This window comes from Equus caballus, chromosome X (assembly GCF_041296265.1).
Source record: "Equus caballus isolate H_3958 breed thoroughbred chromosome X, TB-T2T, whole genome shotgun sequence".
Classification (NCBI taxonomy): domain Eukaryota; kingdom Metazoa; phylum Chordata; class Mammalia; order Perissodactyla; family Equidae; genus Equus; species Equus caballus.
The window spans coordinates 79,173,332-79,197,837 of record NC_091715.1 but is presented as its reverse complement, the minus strand read 5'-3'; the positions used below and the strand labels follow the sequence as shown (position 1 = coordinate 79,197,837).

Here is a 24,506-nt window from a genome sequence, read left to right as displayed (position 1 = left end):
AGGCTCCACCTTCACCACCATCATGTTCCTCTTCCCCAACTCCTTGTGCTCAGGCTCAGCCTCTGGTGCCATCTTACTCTTTCCCTCTATACCATTTACACCTCCTCTATACCCTCAGTTCCCCCATACTAACTGTCTCTTTGAACTTCCTCTTTTCCCTGAAACTCTCTCCACTCCTTCTTCTTCTGAACCTATCAGAACCTGTCCCTTTAAAATTAAGCCTTCTGAGGATCCAAAGGCTAAACCCTTAATTTCTTATATTCTCTGAACTGTGGCTGAACCGTAAGCCATAGTCAAAGATTTTCCCAAAGTAACCAAAGATCTGCACAGATTTGCTGAGGAATTTAATATAATCACTCAATCTTACCAACCTGGTTTGTCTGACTAATATATCAGCTAGTTCATATGCTTGACAGTGAAGGCCAGGCCCAGCATTGGATGAAAACCACTAATTTGGAAAATCTGGAAAAGTCTCTGGGATTTCAACTGGGGGTCCAATCCACTGAACTGTTATATGATCAGGATCAGGTGATCGCTAGGCAACTTCATCAAGCAATTCCTAGGGCTTTCCCAAAGCCTGTTGATTGAAACAAAATTCAGGCTTGCTCTCAAAAATCTGATGAACCTGTTCATGACTATTACGATCAGCTTCAAATTGTTTTTAAAGAAAATCCTGGTCTTCCTTCAGATGCTGGTTCCACCCTGGTAGCTTTTAACTCTATGTTTATTAATGGGCTGAACCGGAACCTATCCCTTCTAGTAAAAAGGACCAGGATGGGATGGGAAACTACGTCCACTTCAGATTTAGTTAATCTGGCATACCATCTTCCTTGCACTTTGGATGAGTCACCTGAAAGACCGCCAACATTCTTAATCTTCAACTCCTACAAATGAAGGCCCCTAAGTGAAAACAAAATTCTCTTAGTTTCTGCTATTATTGCAAAAAGCATGACATTGAAAAAGAAATCATTACAAATTTAAGTGCTTCAGGCACCTTCAGTTCTTTAACCAGTCTTTTCAATGCCCTCCAAATTCCCACGATGGAACTCCAAGGAACTACAGGAGCTCTTCCAATCTTCCCTCTTAATAGATTTGGAGAAACATTTCTCCAGATTGGAGATGAAATTTTTTTCTGTCCTAATTGACACTGAAGCCACACTTTCAGTGCTCAGCCCCACTATTATAAAGCAGCCCCTGCCTTGGAATACTAAAACAGCTCAAATAGTGGGGATTTCTAACAAATCTCAACAGGTTTCTCTCTCTGAACCTATTGCCTTTTTGTTTAGGCCCTTTGAGAAACACACACTCTTTTATCCTTGGTTCCTCCACCCCAATTCATTTATTAGGCTGAACTTTCTTGGAAAAGTATCATGCTGGAATTTTTTTCTTTCAAAAAGGGGAAATAATTCTAGAATTTGACAATAGTCATTGAAACAGCCAACCAAGTGAATTAAATGACACTTTGACATTTTTTTATTTGCTCTATCTATGATGGTACTAGAACTTATTCTGGAAACACCGATCATTTGTCCCTGTTGAATCAGCTACCTTCCTCCTTATGGGCAACATCTCCAACTGGTAGTGATAAAATTCACAGCACACCTCCCTTCAAGATTCAAACAGATCCCTCAAAATCTCTCCCTAGAATTAATAACTACCTTATCAGTAAGCCCTTCAAGGTATGAAGCCCATAATATAAGATTACAAGGCTCAAGGCCTCATTATCCCTTGTACTAGTCCCTGTAATACTCTTATTTTAACTGTGAGACAACCTAAGGGCCCAGGGTAGAGGTTTGTCCAGAATCTCTGAACAATAAACAACATTGTTATCCTTTGACATCCTATTGTTCCTAACCCTCATATGCTACTAACACATCCATTCCCACTGGAAATAAATTCTTTATGGTAATTGACTTATGCAGTGCATTCTTTAGTATTCCAGTCGAGGAAGCTAGCCAATATCTTTTTGCCTTCACTCGAGAAGGGAAACAATTCACCTGGGTGGTAATGCCTCAGTGTTTTACTGAGAGTCCTTCTTATTTCTCACAAATCCTGAAGGCTGATCTGGATGATATAAAGTCCCCTAGGAGTTATAGTTTATTTCAACATGTGGATGATTTGCTTCTTTGCCCTCCCCCACAAGTCTCCTCCAGAAGGTGTCCTTTCAGTCTCTCTGAAAAGGCACCTGTTAAGTACTGCTGACTAACCCTTGTGCTACAAAACTCCAGGGAATAGACTCTTGGGTTCATGTGACACATCTAAAGAAAGCACCAAACCCTGACTGGACCTGCACATCATCTGGTGAACTAAAAGCAAAGATTTCCCAGAATTGAAGCAGACAACATCTGATGAGACAGCTTTCTCAAGATGTCTGGACCAGGCCTGTTGAAAGTTTGTCTGCCAAACTTTTTATGATAATGTAACGCTTCAGATGCTCTCCAATTCTTATGATCTTAATAACATACGGACTTTAGCAAAAAAAAAAAAAAAATGCCTGTGAATTCTCTCTCCCATCCATCCTTGTTACTCAAATGTGACCTCAGTAGATTTCCAATCTGTGCACTTTCCCTTCAACACGGGGCACAACACCCAGGAGAGGTCTTTCTTGGCATTGAGGCACAAAAGGTCAATGAAACTGGAAAAACCTGACTCTTGATCAGTGATGCTTTCAGAGAAAGATCTCAGTCAAAACAGAGAAATGTGAAAATTAATAAATAGAACCTCCTTAAAATGGAGTCATGAGGCCATAAAGGGGAGCTCTCACAACCCTACAACAATGGCAGAGCCCAACAGGAAGAAGAAAGTTTTCCTCTTCTTGCCCAGCAAGAGCTCAGTCAATTAAAAACCACTACATCTCGAACTCTCAATTCTTCCAATGGACTCTTCATTTACAACAGCCCTCCCAACTTCCTCTTCTATAAAAAAATTTCTTCTCCTCTGTTACTAGGAACTTGCACAAGGCTCGTCATGGTTGCAGACTCCAAATTGCAATTCTTTGATGATCCTGAATAAACCAATTTTTGCTGGAGAAATAACTGGATATTTATTTAAGGTGAACAGAAGTATACAGGCATATCTTGTTTTATTGTGCTTCACTTTATTGCACTTCACAGATACCGCATTTTTTTACAAATTGAAGGTTTGTGGCAACCTTGTGTCAAGCAAGTCTATCAGTGCTATTTTTCCAACAGCATTTACTCACTTCATGTCTTTATGTCACATTTTGGTAAGGTATGTACATTTGTTTTGTAGACATAATGCTACTGCATATTTAATAGTCTTTGGTATAGTAGAAACATAACTTATTTTGATGAGGAAGATTCACCCTGAGGTAACATCCATTGCGAATCTTCATCTTTTTTTGCTTGAAGAAGATTAGCCCTGAGCTAATATCTGTGCCAATCTTCCTCTATTTTGTATGTGGGATACTTCTGCAGCATGGGTGATGAGTAGAGTAGGTCCAGGCCTGGAATCCAAACCTGCAAACCCAGGCTACTGAAGCAGAATACATGGAACTTTAGCCACTTGGCCATGGCACCAGTCCCTAAACATAACTTTTATATGCACTGGGAAACCAAAAAAGTTGTGTTACTTGTTTTATTGCAATATTCTCTTTATTGTGGTGCTCTAGAACCAAACACACAATATTTCTGAGGTATGCCTGTGTATATATATTTTAAAGTTCCCTGTAGCATGATGTAGAGTTAAGAGCTTAAGGCTGGTCCGAGTGCAGTGGTGTTTACAATTAATCGATCACAGTCAGTTACAGATTTGGGGCTGGCCCGGTGGTGCAGTGGTTAAGTTTGCACGTTCCACTTCTCGGAGGCCCAGGGTTCGCTGGTTTGGATCCAGGGTGCGGACATGGCACCGCTTGGCAAAAGCCATGCTGTGGTAGGCATCCCACGTATAAAGTAGAGGAAGATGGGCACGGATGTTGGCTCAGGGCCAGTCTTCCTCAGCAAAAAGAGGAGGATTGGCAGTAGTTAGCTCAGGGCTAATCTTTCTCAAAAAAAAAAAAAAAAAAAGAGCTCGAGCTTTGGGATCAATCACACTTGGGCTCAAATCTAGACTTTGAGAGTTACTAGCTAAATGACTGTGGGCAAGTTAATTTAATCTCTCAGTCTTCTAATCTATAAAATTAGGATAACGACCCACAGGGCCATTGTATTAAATGAAATAGTGTATGGGAAGTGCTTATGTAGGTATATATAGGTATATATAGTGCCTGGAACAAAGTATATGCTAAAAAGGTGGTAGATTGACTACAATTAGGGAATTTCAGGGGACAAAATTCTTCAACTGCTTTTTAAGGACAACAACATTCTATAAAAGATTTCAATTTTCATAACGATCTTAGCACATATCACTGTAAGAATTACTATTCTGACTTAAAACATCATTTGCAGTTTTGATTCTAGCACAAAAGGATGGATAATGAAGTCTTTACAATACTGCTTTAAATGAAGAGAAATGTGCAGTGAAATTTGTAACTTTCTCTTATCTAAGCAATGCAAGTCTGTCATTCCTTAATTCTAATAATTTTTGAGTGTGTGTATATACATATCAGTTTATAATTCTTTGAATTTTTCATTTCAAGAATAACTGACATGCATCCAAATTAGGGTATGAGCTTTCCAGTAAAGAAACAAAATGCATTGAGAAAATATTGATCACTTTTTTCCTCCTAAATATGTAATTTTCCTAAATATGTTGGGCTTCACATTGCTTATGGGTCATAGTTTAAATTTCCTTTTACTACTGCCTTTTTAATTTTTGCAGCTCTCTCATCAGTCCAATGATAGGGATTTTATACACATACCCACTTTCCTGATATGAATCTTCCGGGCTGACGCATTTATTTAGATGAGTGGCTGTTTCTTCAATTTTAGATTCAGTTACAGCTTGTGGTTCATATGGTGTATCTGCAGGACTACATGACTTCCCTGCTTTTATTAAAAGATGAGAAGACCTACAAGTAACTTCTCTCTGTGAGCTTGCTTAAATGGTTCGCTGCAGAGCTTCTGCTAATATAATTCCACTTGTAAATTTTTTTTTGATCTATTACAGAGCCAGTACCAGACATTTATTAGAAGAGGCCAAGCTTCAGGTTCTCATTCAGTCCTCTCAATAGCATAAAGGTAAATGTCCAAGTAATCTCATTGAAGCCTTAACCTACAACCCAGCCTATAGCATAAATTGCAATGCCTTGGCCAACACTAGAGCTCCCTCAAATATATAGTGAAACAAAATGTTAACACCTTGGTTTAGTTCCATTCCCTGTGTCTACTTGCATTTCCCCTCAATATAACTTCCTGATTCTGAGGCGTCTCTCACTCCTCATTTTCCCCTAAAAGAGGGAAAACAGAGGCAAGCCAGGTGGCACAGGGGTTAAATTTGCACATTCCGCTTTGGCAGCCCAGGATACGGCGGTTCAGATCCTGGGTGCAGACCTACACACTGCTCATCAAGCCATGCTGTGGCAGGCATCCCACATATAAAGTAGAGGAAGATGGGCACAGATGTTAGCTAAGGGCCAGTCCTCCTCAGCAAAAAGAGGAATACTGGCAGATGTTAGCTCAGGGCTTATCTTCCTCAAAAAAAAAAAAAAAAACAAAGGAAAACAAAGAGCAAATTCCTCTTAAAATCAAAGGCTAAGGCCCCCTAAAATGAAGAATCAGCATGGTCTCAGTTCAAGTTTAATAGAAACTACAAAAGATCAAAAGTGATGCCCCACTACTGTACACATTAGTTGGCCTGCCCCACAGCACAGCTCAGGCCATTCCCTCCAGAGGAAGGACGGCTGGCCTCCCCAACCCCTGCAGGAAAGGCCTGTCCTGTCCCATATCACATCTGGGCTGAGTCTAAGGCCTTGTTATTTTAAGCATGACAATAGTACAATAAAAGAAGTTTTGTCTTCATGGCTTCCCACCAGAGCCTGGCCCTAAAATGGCCCAGCACTCATTTCTGCTTCAAGAAATATTCTTTGCTCTTCTGGACATCAGGCTTGATGGTATCACTGCCAGGCTTCCAGCCAGCTGGGCACACTTCCCCATGTTTGTCAGTGAACTGGGAGGCCTGAATGAGTCTCAGAGTCTCATCCACAGAGTGGCCAACAGGAAGGTCATTCACGCTGATCTGCCGGAGGATACCTTTATCATCAATGATAAAGAGTCCCCTGAATGAGATGCCTTCATCAGCCTTTAAGACCCCATAGTCCTGAGCAATGGTGCACTTTGGGTCGGATACCAAGGGAATGTTCATGGGTCTGAGTCCTCCTTGTTTCTTGGGTGTTTTGATCCAAGCTAGGTGACAGAAGCGAGAATCAATAGAAGCTCCAATCACTTGGCAGTTGAGTTTCTTGAATTCTTCTGCCCTATCACTGAAAGCAATGATCTCCGTGGGGCACACAAAGGTGAAGTCAAGAGGGTAAAAGAAGAACACAACATATTTTCCTTTGTAGTCAGCTAGGTTGATATCTTTGAACTGACCATCTGGCATAAGAGCAGTGGCTTTGAAGTTGGGGGCAGGGTGCCCAATTTTGGCATTTCCTGAAGACATCTTGCTATCTGCAGCTCCGGCACACAAACCAACAAGGCCAGTCAGGAAGACGTGCCTCCACTTGAGAATTTTTAGGAGCTCAAAAATTGTCATTTAAGATTCCATGACCACAGTTTAGGCTGGAAATCTCTTCATATTACCTTCTTTCTTAAAGTTTTTCATGATTAAGGATGGCATATGGGAATAGAAAATGATTTTATCTTGTTCTTGGTTTGCACAGGTCAAATCAGAAGGAAGATGGTTAACCATTTTCAGTGAGATGACTTATTGTGATTAGGCAAAGAATACAGGTGCCAGGCTTGCTGTTAGTTTTCATGTGCATCACTCACTAATGTATCTTGCCAATATCTTTGAAGACTAGCTTTTTGTGGAACAGTTCCTCAAAGCATTAAAAACAGTTTAAAGCACAAAAAATTTATATAGAACAAGACAATATCATCATATAAATACTTCTGTAGTTTGCACTTATCTAAAAGCTATATTATGTGCAAATGCACAATTAAACAATATTGCCCCCAACAATCCTCTTCTAGTGCATTGGCTCACCACATAAACACATTCTCTCATAAATTACCTAATTCTGGAAATTTAAATAACAAAAGACTTTTGCTGCATCAACAGCAGCTGATATTTACTACTTAGCATTTTCTCCTTATGCATTCTATGCCATTAGGCCAAACATTTGATGCACAATATATTCACTACTCTTGGAATGAACCTGTTTGACTTTGCTGCTATTAAGACTAAAACATTCAGCATAAGGACATATGCTGTTGTCCTGTTGAACAAAACGTACTTCAAGTCTTTTGTTTTTACTCTGTATTTAAATCAAATTCATCGTGTTCTCTTTTTGTATATCAGTGTTTCAACATCTATCATAAATAAAGCCTTTACTGTTTCTGTGTTCTCTAATTTTAAGTGTTTTAAAGTGAGATATTCCTATGCTTTTGTTTTTAATAGTAACTATAAATCTGCTGCAATTGACAAAGGACTTATCTGAACACTGAATACTATTAAAATTGAGAAATTTAGCAATTAGGTGACAATCCTGCAATGGAAATTCAAAGCAACTCTTAGGATTTAAGGCACTCACATTTTTGAAAGGCAAAGGGAATTATGATGTTAAAAGTTAGATAATTCAATATATTTTAGGTTGAAGGTGTGGCTTATCTAGAAACAAAGAATTAGAGTAGAAGAAAACATCAATAACAATACAAAAATAAGGATATTCCTTGCTGTTTATGCAAGTCATCAATTAAAAATATACCATGCTCCTTGCAATGACTGTGTTCTTAAAAGATGCAAGATAGAGATGACATCAGCATCGTGGCAGAGTGAGTTGTTCCCTTTGTCTCTCCTCTATAAGGTTCAACCAGTAGGACATCCATAGACTAACAAAAGACTCTCTGCACAGCACATCAGAATGCCTGAAAGATACATAGATCTATACATTTGAAAGTGGGTGGACTGGACCTCCTGGAGGTCCTGGATATGAAACCAGGTCCATGATGAAACCAGGATAGCACTGGTGGCAGTTAGGAAGCTCCAGGGTCTGTGGCTGCACCTGTGACTGAGGTCCCAGGAACCGTGGTAACTCCCATAAACAGAGACACCAGGAACCCAGGCAGCCCAGACTGCTGGAGGCATCAGAAACTGCTGCAGTGCCTGTGACCAAAGGTTCCACGAATCGCACCAGCATCCAAGACCAGAGGTTCCAGGAGCCTCAGCAGCACATGTGACACAGGCACACCTTCTCCAGTGACAGTGATGGTGTTGCCTGGAATCTGGCCCACCCAGCAGTGGTGGTGACACCCACAAACCCAGAACCTGTGGCAGCAGCAATGCTAGCACCCCTAGAAAACCTGGAAGAATCATTGCATGGTGCCACAGTGGCTGAGGCTGCAGAGAGCCCACAGAAAGCCTGATAACAGTGAAAGCAAAGCCCAAAATCCTATTCCCTGCCAGCTGCAGTGGTGTCTGCAACTTCAGCTCCCCCACCCGTGGCAGCAGTGCCTGCAGACCCAACAAACCTGGATGAGCCAGAGGTGCCTGTGACCTTGGCTCCTGCCTCACTCACCCACTCTCCACACCACAGTGGGGGAACTCACCACACAGACAACCCCAGAAGCAGCAGAGGTACTTGCTAGCTTGGTGACCTCAGTGGCAACACCCACAGCTGCAGCAACATCATAAGCAGCAAGGCACCAGCAACCTCAGAGTCACAAGCAGCACAAAGAGGGCACTTATGACACTTCAGGCAAAGACAGTGGAGGGTGGAAAGTGCAGGCTCTCAGATACAACCACAAGCAGCTCAGAATCAAAGTAAACAAAGCCTTACATAAATAAGGAATGTGTTTGCTACCACAAATGAGCTGGCAGAAGAACAACTAATCAAGCACCATGTAAAACTACTTTAATACAGTATCACAAAAAGAAAATGACAATTCTTCAGAAACCAAACTTGAAGTCATGGAAGACTGCAATCTGACAGAAAATTCAAAATAGCTGTCATGAAGAAACTCAATGAGCTACAGGAAAACTCGGAAAGACAGATCAATACTCTCAGGAATAAAATTAATGAATGGAAGGAGTACTTCACCAAAGAGATTGAAAGTCTAAAAAAGAACCAAACAGGAATTCTTGAGCTGAAGAGTGCAATAAATGAGATGAAAAATAAAATGGAAAGTATTGGAAACAGAGCAGAGCATATGGAAGAGAGAATAAGTGAGCTCGAAGATAGAAATCTAGAAATGATTCAGGTGGAAGAGGAGAGAGAAGATTAATAAAAATGGAGAAATTCTATGAGAAATATCTGACTCAATTAGGAAAAGTGAGACAAGGATAATGGGTATCCCAGAAGAACAGAGGGAGAAGGAAGTAGACAGCTTATTTAGGGAAATTATAGCTGAGAACTTCCCAAACCTGTGAAGGACCTGGATACACAAGTACATGAAGTAATAGAACACCTAATTATCTCACTGAAAAATGACCTTCTCCAAGGCACATTATATTAAAACTGTCAAAAGTCAATGAAAAAGAAAGAATATTAAGGGCAGCCAAAGAGAAAATAAAAAACAATAATCTACAAAGAACTCCCCATTAGGCTATCAGTAGATTTCTCAGCAGAAACTCTATAAGCCAGGAGAGAGTGAAATGACACATTCAAAATATTGAAAGACAAAAATTATCAGCCAAGAATAATCTATCCAGAAAAGCTATCTTTCAAATATTAAGGAGAAATAAAGGCTTTCCAAGACAAACAAAAGCTGAGGGAGGTCATCACCACTACATCTGCCTTACAAGAAATGTTGAAAGGAGCTCTTCTATCTGAATCAAAAAGGCAAAAGCACACAAAATTTTGAGGAGGGTGATAAACAGATAGACAGAATCAGAAATTTGCAATTCTACCTCAGAAATAGATTGTTAAACAATTATAGCATAAAGGTTAAAGGGAGGAAAGCATTAAAAATAATTACAGCTACTCCAATTTGGTAACAAACTGACAACATAGAAAGGGATAATTTGTGACAACAAAAACATAAAAGGGGAAGAGGAAAAGGTGGATCTTGTATAGGAAAAAGAAGATAAGGTGCTATCAGCAGAAAAAGGACTATTTTATGTATAAGACATGTTATATAAATCTCATGGTAACTACAAAACGAAAAGCTAGAGCAAAGACATGAAATACAAAAAAAGAGGAAACTGAAAAACTTCATAGAAAAACCACCAAACTGAAATGGCAGACAGAAACACAAGGAAAAATAAACAATGGAAATATAAAGAAACCAGAAAAAAAAGATAAAATGGCAGTACTAAGCGGTCAAATATCAATAACCACCCTAGATATAAATGAATTTAATTCACTGATCAAAAGATACAGAGTGGCTGGATAAATTTTAAAACAATACTCAACAATATGCTGCCACTAAGGAGACTCATCTCAACTCTAAAGAAAAACATAGGCTGAGAGTGAAGGGATGGAAGATGATACTCGAAGTAAATGGTAACTAAAAGAAGGCAGATGTGGCCATACTTATATCAGGCAAAATAGGATTCAAGCCAAAAAAGATGACAATAGACAAAGATGGACATTATATAATGATAAAGGGAATGATCCATCAAGAAGACATAACATTTATTAATATATACACACCTAATATGGGAGCAGTAAAGTATATAAAGTAGTTATTGACAGACCTAAAGGGAGAAATTGACAGCAACATAATAATAGTAGGGGACTTTAATACCTCACTTACATCAATGGATAGATCATCCAGACAGAAAGTCAACGTGGAAACATTGGCATTAAATGAAATACTGGAGCAGATGAACTTTATATAGACCATTCCATCTAAAAGCAGCAGAATACACACTCTTTTCAAGTGCACATAGAACATTCTCAAAGATAGACCATATGCTAGGAAACAAAACAAGTCTCAAAAAGTTTAAGAAGACTCAAATCACATCAGGCATCTTTTCCTACCACAATGGTATAAAACTAGAAATTAACTGCAAGAAGAAAGCCAGAGAAATCACAAATATGTAGAGACTAAGCAACATGCTACTGTACAACTATTGGATCAACAAAGAAATAAAAGGGGAAATCCAAAAATACCTGGAGACAAGTGAAAATGAAAACATGGCAAACCAAAATCTATGTGATGCAGTGAAAGTGGTACTAAGAGGGAAGTTTATAGCAATACAGGCCTACCTCAACAAAGAAGAAAAATCTCCAATAAACAATCTAGCACTACTCCTAAAAGAAGTAGAAATAGAAGAACAAATGAAGACCAAAGTCAGTAGAAGGAATGAAGTTACAAAAATCAGAGCAGCAATAAATGAAATAGAGACTAAAATGTCTATAGAAAAGATCAATGAAACTAAGAGCTGGTTCTTTGAAAAAATAACAAAACTGACAAACCCTTAGCTAGACTCACTAAGAAAAATAGAGAGAAAGTTCAAATAAATAAAAACAGAAATGAAAGAGAAGAAATTGCAACAGATACCATAGAAATACAAAGGACTATAAGAGAATATTATGAAAAGCTATACACCAACAAATTGGATAACCTAGAAGAAATGGATAAATTGTTAGAATTATACAATCTTTCAAAACTGAATGAAGAAGAAATAGAGAATCTGAATAAACCAATTACTAGTCCAAGAGATTGAAACAGTAATCAAAAAGCTGCCCCCTAAAAAAGTTCAGGACCAGATGGTTTCTCTGGTGAATTCCATCAAACATTCAAAGAAGACTTAGTATCTGTTCTTCTAAAATTCTTCCAAATATTGAAGAGGATGGGACACTCCCTCACTCATTTTATGAAGCCAACATTACCCTGATACCAAAACCAAAGTCAAGGCGAAAAAGGAAAATTGCAGCCCAAATTGCTGATGAACATAGATGCGGAAACCTTCAACAAAATATTAGCAAATCAAATACAACAATACATTAAAAGGATCATACATCATGATAAATGTAATTTATTCTAGGGATGCAAGCATGGTTCATCATCCACAAGTCAATCAATCTGATACAGTGTATTAACAAAATGAAGAATAAAAATCACATGATCCTTTCACAGATGCAGAGAAAGCTTCTTTGACAATGCTTGTCAAAGCATATTTGACAAAATATAAGATGATTTGTGATAAAAACTCTCAAAACTGGGAACAGAATGAAAGTACCTCAACATAATAAAGGCCATATACAACAAACCCACAGCTAACATCATACTCAGGGTGAAAAACTGAAAGCTATTCCTCTAAGAACAAGACAAGGATGCCCACTCTTGCTGCTCTAATTCAACATAATATTAGAAGTCCTAATCAGAGCAATTAGGCAAGAAAAGAAATAACAGGGATCCAAATAGGAAAGGAAGAAGTAAAACTGTCACTATTTGTGAATGACATGACTTTATATATTGAAAACCTTAAAGAATCCACCAAAAACATTAGAAATAATTAACGAATACAGTAAAGTTGTAGGATACACAATCTACATACAAAAATCAATTGCATTTCTATATACTAACAATAAAGTAGCAGAAAGAGAAATCAAGAATACGATCTGATTTATGATCGCAACAAAATGAATAAAATACCTAGAAACAAATTTAACCAAGGAGTAAAAGACCTGTACACTGAGAGCCAGAACACATTGTTGAAAGAAATCAAAGAAGATGTAAAGAAATGGGAAGATATTCCATGCTCATGGACTGGAAGAATTAACACAGTTAAAATGTCTACATTACCTAAAGCAATCTACAGATTCAAGGCAATCCCAATCAGAATCTGAAGGACAATTTTCATGGAAATAGAACAAAGAATCCTAAAGTTTATGTGGGACAACAAAAGACCCTGAACAGCCAAGTAATTTTTAGAAAAAAGAACAAAGCTGCAGATATCACACTGCCTTATTTCAAAATATACTGCAAAACTATCATAATGAAAGCATGGTACTGGCACAAAAACAGATACACAGATCAATGGAACAGAACTGAAAGCCCAGAAATAAAACCACACAACTGTGGACAATTAATCTTGGAGAAGGGAGCCAAGAACATACAATGGAGAAAGGAAAGTCTCTTCAGTAAATGATGTTGGGAAAACTGGACAGCCACATCAAAAAGAATGAAAGTAAACAACATTATCTTACACCATCCCCCAAAATTTACTCAAAATGGATTAAAGACTTGAACATAAGACCTGAAACTATAAAACTCTTAGAAGAAAACATAGGCAGTATGCTCTTTGACATCGGTCTCACCAGTATCTTTTGGAATATGTCTCCTCAGGTAGTGGAAACAAAAAAATAAACAAATGGAACTACATCAAACTAAAAAGCTTCTGTATGGCTAAGCAAACCTTCAACAAAACAAAAAGACAACATACTAACTGGGAGAAGATATTTGCAAATCATATATGTGATAAGGGGTTAATATCCAAAATACATAAAGAATTCATACAACTCAACAACAAAAACAAACAACCCAATCAATACTGGGCAGAGGATCTGAAGAGACATTTTTCCAAAGATATACAGATGGCCAATAGACACATGAAAAGATGTTTAACATCACAATAATTAGGAAAATGCAAATCAAAACTACAATGAGATATCACTTCAGGCCCATCAGAATGGCTATTATTAAGAAGTCAAGAAATAACAAGTGTTGGAGAGAATGTGGAGAAAAGGGAACCCTTGTATACTGCTGGTGGGAATGTAAATTGGTGCAGCCAGTATGGAAAACAGTATAGAGATCTCTCCAAAAATTAAAAATAGAACTACTGTATGATCCAGCCATTCTACTTCGAGTATTTATCCAAAGAACACTAAAACACTAATTTGGAAAGATGTATGCGCTCCTATGTTCATTGCAGCATATTCACAATAGCCAAGACTTGGAAGCAACCTAAGTTCCCATCAATGGAAGAATAGATAAAGAAGATGAGGTATACATATATAATGGAATACTATTCAGCCATAAGAAGACGAAATCTTGCTATTTGCAAGAACATGGATGGAACTTGAGGGTATTATGCTAAGCGAAATAAGTCAGACAGAGAAAGAAAATACCATATGATTTCACTCATATGTGGAAGATAAACTAACAAACAGATACAGGGAACAGATTGGTGGTTACCAGAGGGCAAGGCGGTAGGCAGAGGGCAAAATGAGTAAAGGGGCATATGTGTACAGTGATGAGCAGCAGCTAGATTTTGGTAGTGAATATGGTGCAGTCTATATAGAAGTCGAAATATGAGGATGCACACATGAAATGTATCTAGTGTTATAAACCAATAAAAAAATTAAAAAATATGCATGCCATTCCTAATTTCTAAGTCACATATTCTCACTTACAAATTATTACTTTAGAAATACTTTTTCCAAAAAAGCTCAGTACCTAAAAAAGGCTAAGGTGTTATTTTTTTTTAATTTTTTTTTATTGAGTTATTGATAGGTTACAATCTTGTGAAATTTCAATTGTACATTAATGTTTGTCAGTCATGTTGTACGTGCACCACTTCACCCTTTGTGCCCACCCCCCACCCCACCTTTCCCCTGGTATCCACTAAACTGTTCTTGGTCCATAGTTTTAAATTCCTCATATGAGTGGAGTCATACACAGATTATCTTTCTCTTGCTGGCTTATTTCACTTAACATAATTCTCTCAAGGTCCATCCATGTTATTGCAAATGGAATGATTTTGTTCTGTTTTGCAGCTGAGTAGTATTCCATTGTATATATGTACCACATCTTCTTTATCCATTCGTCTGTTGATGGGCACTTAGGTTGCTTCCATGTCTTGGCTATTGTAAACAGTGCTGCAATAAACATTGGGGTGCACAGGACTTTTGGGATTGCTGACTTCAGGCTCTTTGGATAAATACCCAGTAGTGGGATGGCTGGATCGTATGGTAGTTCTATTTTTAGCTTTTTGAGGAATCTCCATACTGTTTTCCATAGTGGCTGCACCAGTTTGCATTCCCACCAGCAGTGTATGAGGGTTCCTTTTTCTCCACAACCTCTCCAACATTTGTTGCTATTAGTTTTAGATATTTTTGTCATTCTAACGGGTGTAAGGTGATATCTTAGTGTAGTTTTGATTTGCATTTCCCTGATGATCAGCGATGATGAGCATCTTTTCATGTGCCTATTGGCCATCAGTGTGTCTTTGGAGAAATGTCTGTTCATGTCTCCAGCCCATTTTTTGATTGGGTTGTTTGATGTTTTGTTGTTGAGTTTGAGAGTTCTTTATATATTATGGATATTAAGCCTTTGTCAGATATATGACTTGCAAATATTTTTTCCCAGTTAGTGGGTTGTTTTTTTGTTTCAATCCTGTTTTCATTTGCCTTGAAGAAGCTCTTTAATCTGATGAAGTCCCATTTGTTTATTCTTTCTATTGTTTCCCTTCTCTGAGAAGGCATGGTGTCCGAAAAGATCCTTTTAATACTGATGTCAAAGAGTGTACTGCCTACGTTTTCTTCCAGAAGCCTTATGGTTTCAGGTCTCACCTTTAGGTCTTTAATCCATTTTGAGTTTATTTTGGTGAATGGTGAAAAAGAATGGTCAATTTTCATTCTTTTACATGTGGCTTTCCAGTTTTCCCAGCACCATTTGTTGAAAAGACTTTCTTTTCTCCATTGTATGCCCTCAGCTCCTTTGTCAAAGATAAGCTGTCCATAGATGTGTGGTTTTATTTCTGGGCTTTCAATTTTGTTCCATTGATCTGTGCACCTGTTCTTGTACCAGTACCATGCTGTTTTGATTACTGTAGCTTTGTAGTATGTTTTGAAGTCAGGGATTGTGATGCCTCCCGTTTTGTTCTTTTTTCTCAGGATTGCTTTAGCAATTCGGGGTCTTTTGTTGCCCCATATGAATTTTAGGATTCTTTGTTCTAATTCTGTAAAGAATGTCATTGGGATTCTGATTGGGATGGCGTTGAATCTGTAGATTGCTTTAGGTAGAATAGACATTTTAACTATGTTTATTCTTCCAATCCATGTACATGGAATGTCTTTCCATCTCCTTATGTCGTCATCCAATTCTCTCAGAAAGGTCTTGTAATTTTCATTACATAAGTCCTTCACTTCCTTAGTTAAATTTACCCCAAGGTATTTTATTCTTTTTGTTGCGATTGTGAATGGTATTTTATTCTTGAGTTCTTTTTCTGTTGGTTCATTACTGGAGTATAGAAATGCTACTGATTTATGCAAATTGATTTTATACCCTGCAACTTTGCTGTAGTTGTTGATTACTTGTAACAGTTTTCCAATGGATTCTTTGGGGTTTTCTATATATAAGATCATGTCGTCAGCAAACAGCAAGAGTTTCACTTCTTCCTTCCCTATTTGGATTCCTTTTATTCCTTTTTCTTGCCTGATTGCTCTGGCCAGGACCTCCAGTACTATGTTAAATAAGAGTGGTGATAGAGGGCATCCTTGTCTTGTTCCTGTTTTCAGGGGGATGGGGTTCAGTTTTTGCCCATTGAGTATGATGTTGGCTATGGGTTTGTCATATATGGCCTTTATTATGTTGAGGTAGTTTCCTTCTATGCCCATTTTGTTCAGAGTTTTTATCATAAATGGCTGTTGGATCTTGTCAAATGCCTTCTCTGCATCTATTGAGATGATCATGTGGTTTTTATTCCTCAGTTTGTTGCTGTGGTGTATCACGTTGATTGATTTGCGGATGTTGAACCATCCCTGTGTCCCTGGTATGAATCCCACCTGATCCTGATGTATGATTCTTTTGATGAATTGCTGAATTCTGGTTGCCAAAATTTTGTTGAGAATTTTTGTATCTATTTTCATCAGTGATATTGGCCTGTAGTTCTCCTTTGTTGTGCTGTCCTTGTCAGGTTTTGGTATCAGCGTGATGTTGGCCTCATAGAATGTGTTAGGAAGTGTTCCATCTTCCCTAATTTTTTGGAATAGCTTGAAAAGGATAGGTATTAAATCCTCTCTGAAAGTTTGGTAGAATTCCCCAGGAAAGCCATCTGGTCCTGGGGTTTTATTCTTTGGGATGCTTTTGATTGCTGTTTCAATCTCTTTCCTTGTGATTGGTCTGTTCAAATTGTCTGCCTCTTCTTGAGTGAGCTTTGGGAGATTGTAGGAGTCCAGGAATTTATCCATTTCCTCTAGGTTATCCATTCTGTTGGCATATAGTTTTTTGTAGTATTCTCTTATAATCTGTTGTATTTCTGCAGAGTCTGTTGTTATTTCTCCTCGCTCATTTCTGATTTTGTTTATTTGAGCTTTCTCCCTTTTTTTCTTTGTAAGTCTGGCTAGTGGTTTGTCAATTTTATTTATCTTCTCAAAAAAGCAGCTCTTTGTCTCATTGATCCTTTCTACTGCCTTTTTCATTTCAATAGTATTTATTTCTGCTCTGATTTTTATTATTTCTCTCCTTCTGCTGACTTTGGGCTTCATTTGTTCTTTTTTCTCTAGTTCAATTAGGTGTGCTTTAAGGTTGTTTATTTGGGATTTTTCTTGTTTGTTAAGATGTGCCTGTATTGTGATGAATTTTCCTCTTAATACAGCTTTTGCTGTATCCCATATGAGTTGGTATGGCATGCTATCATTTTCATTTGTTTCCAGGTATTTTTTTATTTCTTCTTTAATTTCTTCAATGATCCATTGCTTGTTCAGTAGTGTGTTGTTTAGTCTCCACATCTTTGTGCCTTTCTCAGCTTTTTTCTTGTAATTAATTTCTAGCCTTATAGCACTATGATCTGAGAAGATGCTTGTTATTATTTCAATTTTTTTAAATTTGTAGAGGCTTGCCTTGTTTCCCAACATATGGTCTATCCTAGAGAATGTTCCATGTGCACTTTAGAAGAATGTGTATTCAGCTCCTTCAGGGTGGAGTGATCTATATATGTCTATTAAGTCCAATTGTTTTAGTTTTTCATTCAGCTCCACTATTTCCTTGTTGATTTTCTGTCTGGATGATCTGTCCACTGATGTGATTGGGGTGTTGAGGTCCCCTACTATTATTGTGTTGTTTTTAACATCTTCCTTCAGGTCTGTTAATAGTTGCTTTATGAATCTTGGTGCTCCTGTGTTGGGTGCATAGATATTTATAAGCGTTATTTCTTCTTGATGAAGTGTCCCTTTGACCATTATATATGGTCCCTCTGTGTCTCTCTTTATCTGTCTTATTTTGAAATCCACTTGGTCTGATATGAGAATTGCAACACCTGCCTTTTTTTCCTTGCTATTTGCTTGAAGTATTGTCCTCCACCCCTTCACCCTGAGTCTGTGTTTGTCCTTGGGGCTGAGGTGTGTTTCCTGGAGGCAACAAATTGTTGGATCTTGTTCTTTAATCCATTTTGCCACTCTGTGTCTTTTTATTGGAGAGTTCAATCCGTTCACATTGAGAGTGATTATTGATGCATGTGGAATGTGGACTTAATGCTGTCAATCTGCCGCTCATTATCTTGTTTTCCTGTGTTTCTTTTCCTGTGGGCTTTAGACTACCCATTTAATACTGCAATTTCTTATGCCGGGTTTCTTAGATTTTTTCCTTATCTATGATTTGTGACTCTGTTCTGTACTTTATTTTAGTGTCTACCTTGAAGTTTGTATTTAGAATCTCGTGTATAATATAGTCTATTCTCTGGTGGTCTCTTACTTACTCGACCAATACTGATTTAGACCCTTTGCTCTTCCCCTCCTAAATAATTATTTTCATTTTTTATTCCAACTAGTCTTATTAATTTGTAGTTAGAGTGCTAAGATCGTCCTTGTTTTGGTAGTTTCCTTATTTTTACCCTAATGCCATAGTTGAATATTTGCTATCCTGTTCTGGTTCTATCCATCGGTCTCCCTAGTCTGTGGCTTGTGTCCCCTTTCTCCCTTTTCTCTTTTTTCAAGTATGAGAGCCTTCTTGAGGATTTCTTGTAATGGAGGGCTTTTAGTTACAAATTCCCTTAACTTTTGTTTGTCTGGAAAAGATTTAATTTCTCCCTCATATCTGAAGGAAATTCTTGCTGGATAGAGTATTCTTGGCTGAAGGTTTTTATCCTTTAAAGCTTTGAATATATCACTCCATTCTCTCCTAGCTTGTAGGGTTTCTGTAGAGAAATCTGCTGACAGTCTGATAGGGGCTCCTTTATAGGTTATTCTCTCTTTTTTTCTTACTTCCCTGAGTATTCTTTCCTTATCATTCCTATTTGCCAACTTTACTATTATGTGTTGTGCGGTGGGTCTTTTTACATTGACAAATCTAGGAGATCTAAAACCCTCCTCTACACACATTTCTCCGTTGATCCCTAGATTTGGGAAATTCTCTTCAATAATTTCATTAAGCACACTTTCTGCTCCATTTTCCTTTTCCATATTCTCAGGAATTCCTATGATCCTTATGTTTTTACTCCTCATTGAATCCATTATCTCTCGGAGATTTTCCTCATTTTTTTTAATTCTTAGTTCTCTTTCTTCCTCTGTCTGGCGCCATTCAGCCTGTCTGTCCTCGATTATGCTGATTTGCTCCTCTAGGTTGTCTACATGGGCATTCAGGGAATCCGTATTCTGTTTTATCTGGTCCATTGTGTTTTTCATCTCAAGTAATTCTGTTTGATTCTTCTTTATGATTTCAATCTCTTTTGTGAAGTAACTCCAGAACTCGGCTTGTTTCTCTATCTTTCTCTCTACCTCATTGAGTTTTTTGATTATAGCTGCTCTGAATTCATTATCACTTAGTTTACCTAATTCCAAGTCCTCAGGACTTAATTCTGTGTTTTTATTGTTTTCCTTCTGGTCTGGGGCTTTTATAAATTGCTGGATGGTAGAGGAGCGGTTTTTTCTCATGGTGGTAGAATTCAGTTGCAGTTACAGCCTGTCGCCACTAGATGGGGGTCAAGAGCAGCGTGTTAGCTCTCCGCCTTGGGGCAAGATGGCTGCGCCCACTGGCTTTGCTGGGGGGGAGGGGCTGTTACTCACAGGCGCCGGTCTGGGTTCAGATCAGTTCTGTTCTCTGGTCTCCCAAGGCCCTTGATTTATAGGGTCCCCTCGGACGGAATCTGCCCCCCCCCCCCCCCCGCCGTCAGCGGGTCTCCACTGAATCAGCGGCAGGAGTCCTGGATGATCCCCCGGTCGCACGGCCCCTCCCCCGCTCCCTCCCGACTCGCGCCGCAGCGATTGCAGACTCTAGGGGAGGGAGCGATGTTCTCTCCTACCGTTCCAGCGCCTCCAAAGGGGTAAAGCTAGGTTTATGATCTCCGCCTTGGTATTGTAGGTCTCTAACGAGCTGGCATTATGTTTATTCTCTGAAATTCAGTTCTTCCAATCTTTTGTTGTATTTTGGAGGGGAGAGAATCCCGGGTCAGCTCACCCTGCCATTTTTGCCAGAAATGCTAAGGTGTTATTTTTTATGAAGTAAGGATTATTTTGTAGTGTGATATTTTATAATGTGAAATTCTAATCCTTAATTCACCCATCTTAAAAATTTACAATTTTAATATATTAAGTATTCATACATTGGGAGACTTTGTAAGCCTAAATAGAAATATTTTCTTCTCTGCAGTTGCATAATTTTGGTATCACAGAATCAGCATTAATATCTTTATAGAGTCCAGCAGAATAGTCCACTTTAAGGAAATTGAATAAAGAGTTAACATAACATATTAAAGAGAAATTCAGACCACTTAACCAGAATTAGAAGCAGATAAAATTATACTGCAAAAACTGTCATAATCATTTTGGAATTCAAAATTTGCTGGTTTTCCTGCAATGGAAATTCAGTGTTGTAACTCTTTTATTTTTAGTATAGTGAATATATGATGATTTTGACATTCACATTTCACTCTCAATTGTAAATATATAGAAACTGCTGATATACCCTGTCTTATGTTTTATCTTAAAAACATTTCTTCTTCACTTTTCTATTCTATTGGGTAATTAAGAAGATGTAGATATCAATATTCACAAATAGCATCAAAACTTTTACTTTACAGGCAAGCACACCTTGTTGGAGAAAACAAGGAATGATTCTGTTGATACTTTGGTTATGAGTCAAAGATTAGCTACTAATCCACATCTTCTTCCTTAATTGGTTATTTAGCTATTTATAAATCTTTGATTAGATAAGCCCTCACTCTAGTTGAACTTGATTTAGAGTTTTGAGTTTCCTTAAATAACTGGGACAAAGGAGATCTTTTCAACAGTAAATGGTTTCCAATCTCTAGTATTAGAATAGACATATGTCTAGCATGAGAGGAATGAGTTTATTATGGCTTTAGCTACATATTCTCACTTAACCCTATTGATGGTATAAAAGGGAAGGAAAGCAAATCAAAGTTTCAGGATACAAATAGGGCAAGAGGTCATCTCTATTTGTGTTTGTGTGGGTCATATGAACAATATACTTAGGAAATATTTGCAGAGATATTGTCTATTAGTATTGGCAAATTATGTAGCTCCATTTTAATTTTATATATTTAAATACAGTCAAATAGGACAAGATATTCCTTGAGAAGGGTAATAAAGAATCTGGCTCCCCTTATGATATTTCTCTGCTCACAGCTTTCAAGCCCTACTCTACTTCTTCCCCTTCTGCTGAAATCTTCACCCCAGCCTCAGCTCCTAACCACCAGAAAAGCCAAGTCAGTCTCCTTTCCCCTCTCTCTCAAGCTATTTCTCAATCAACTTGGGGTTTCTGTTCTGATCTCCCCAGAAAACCTCTCTATGCGAATAATAAACCTTTACATATTCTCCTGGTGTGTGTGTGTGTGTGTGTGTGTGTGTGTGTGTGTGTGGTGTTGTCAGTGTTGACATCAGAACCAAATTTGGAGGTTGGAGTCAGGGAATCATTCTGCCTCTGTGGGGTGATCAAAATAAGAAGAAACCCTGATTTAAAAGGAAAGACATATTTCTTATCAATATAAAGAAATATAGTACTGAAAGCGATTTACCAAGTTTTGATAATGATTTGATTTCTGTTTTCCAAAACCAAAAGAGTAGGTAAGAAATACTTTAAAGAAAATAATCTGATGGTATCCACTAGATGGCAGAAGCCAACTTTTATTCCTAGGAATGGAAGTAAAAGTTTCCAGTCCTGGGAGCTTTTAATTAATTTACACGAAATTTGAGAGATGTGTTCCATATGACTGTTTATTCTTTTTAACATTTAGTGAATTACTCTAAACGGTAAGTGACTTGGGCCCTTGAGTAGCTTAATTCTCTTTCACTTTGAAAGTAAGACTAGTTTTCTTTCCTCAAACCTGTAGCGGTTAGATACATCGTTCCTCTATATCAGAGGCCAGATGTGGAAAAGTTATGCTCTCTATGGCAGTGCCTGACATGCAGTTAAGTACTGTCTAGACACACTCTCAAGTCCACACTAAAAAAGTTATGCAATCTTATAGTTGGAAAGCTACTTAAGAGAACAATTTGTTTCTACTTCTTACTTCAGGCTTGAATATTTAGAATCTCCAAGAGAAAGTTTAAGATATTAAGTCGTGGAAATTATATCACCTTCCTCAATAGCCAATTCTGATCATATGTTTCACCTATAGATAAGTCAAGCTCCCTCGCTTCAATTTAAACACATTTCTTTGCAATTTTCTTTTCATTTGTTCAACTCTCTTTCTGCACAATTTTTTTAAAATTCTTCATTATAATAATTACATCACTCTCTCTACCATTAAACCACATCAATTTCTTTAAACTTTCTTCCTGAAACCTATATTTTAATCCATTTGATTGGATTTATTTATCTTCCCTCGATCTTCCCAAATTTCATTATATCTGTTCTGAAGTGTGGTCAAAAATATACGCAATAATGAGTCTGACTAACACAATAGATGAAATATAACACTCAGGAACTTATACATGCTTATCCTTTCAGTATCTCCTAGTTCTATACTGGCATCTCCCCAACATCTTAATTTTATAGCACTGATATAATAGCCTAAATGGACAACTTTGGCTTCCAGAGGTTTTTCTTCTATTTTAATGGTGGTGGGTTTTGTCCTTAAGTTCTTAAATAAACTTAATTTCTACAAAATTTGATAGAACTATTGACCTAATTTATCAAATGTCTGTCTATTAGCCAGAGCAGAAGCAGGAGTCATATTTCCTTTTGATCTTTCGCCTGATTTCTAATAAGCCCTTGGTTGATAGAAGTAACCTCATGTATTTACTTTATTAAGCCATAAAATATTGACAAAAGGAAAGAGAATAACTTGATGCTGTTTGGCTCACCTCATCCCAAGCTTGCTAATGATTTTATGCATACATTCTTTAATTATAGGAATCAGGCTACAGGAAAGACAATATGCCACTTGAAGAATATTGTAAAATAGTAAGTATTGTAATATAGTAAATTAGAAAGGGAAGGACTCTATGAAATCTATATAAGTATTACATTCTTCCTCCAAAGGAAGGTGACATATTTTCAATGTTTTGCAAATAAAATGAAGGAAGGTAAAAAAATGAACTAGAGTATTGTGCTAATTTGAAAGTAATAGAACTAACATATTAATGCTACGGAATCTGTTAACTATAAATTCCAACCACAGCATAATGCTGGAACACCAGCATTCTGAAGGACCAAGAATGTGACTACTAGAAAATTTAAAATTATATATGTGACCACTATTATATTTCTATTGTACAGCACTGATCTGGACCCTGGACTTAAGAATGTACTACTACTTACTTGTTTTTTCTGCAATGTGGAGCCAAGTCAATTCGGAATTCAGGTAGATATATAAATCCGTCAGCCTTGGTGTCCTACAAAAAATGGAATAAAGGAAGAATAAGAGAATGTAAGGAAAAGACTTAACAGTGAGAGTTAGACCTTGAAATGAAGAGCCGAGAGCCAGGTCACCAGGCTAGTAATGAACACATTTCTCTAGACTGCTTAATCAAGAATGCAGTTTGCTTAGCATGCACCTGAAATAGTTTTCTGCAAAGCAAATGGAGCATGCATTTATTAAACCAGCAATGGTAACAACAAACTCTTCTGTTAATGATTATACAGAGTTACTTCAAAATATGCAAATAACTTTCAACATCATTAGAGCATTCAAAGCAGACAAATGATGTGTCAACAAAGACCAGCAAAGGAAGCAGTTAGAGCAACATTTAACGCATTTCTAAACCTTAAATTCTCTAATATAGAATGGCGATCATATATATACTAATTATTTTCAAAGCTCTTCAAAATTATATACTAATGAAGTTGCTATGCTTAAATTATTTAGTATATGGGCATCAGAGACCAGTATTTTGGATATGGCCATTTACTCCTTGTGTGTTTCTTATCTTTTTCTCTCTCTGTCTCTAATATTACAAGCAACCCATTAAATTTCTAAGAAATTGTCATGAAATGACACAAAGCTTGGTAACATCTTCTAACTTATTTATAGAGCTTAGTAAGGTCTGGTCATTGTAATTCTACCAATGCCTACCAAGTCACTTATTCTTTCTGAGT

General features: G+C 37.6%; 1 protein-coding gene and 1 pseudogene across 1 annotated transcript in view; both read right to left on the bottom strand.

Annotated features, from left to right (window-relative positions):
- Positions 1-23,881, bottom strand: part of LOC138921934 (connector enhancer of kinase suppressor of ras 2-like) — a 76,852-nt gene extending 52,971 nt beyond the window's left edge. The window contains exon 1 of the mRNA XM_070257965.1: positions 23,730-23,881. The gene's annotated coding sequence lies outside the window, so the exon portion shown is untranslated. The remainder of the gene's footprint in view (positions 1-23,729) is intronic.
- LOC100071709 (peroxiredoxin-1 pseudogene) lies at positions 5,724-6,569 on the bottom strand (annotated as a pseudogene).
- Positions 23,882-24,506: the final 625 nt, after the last annotated feature.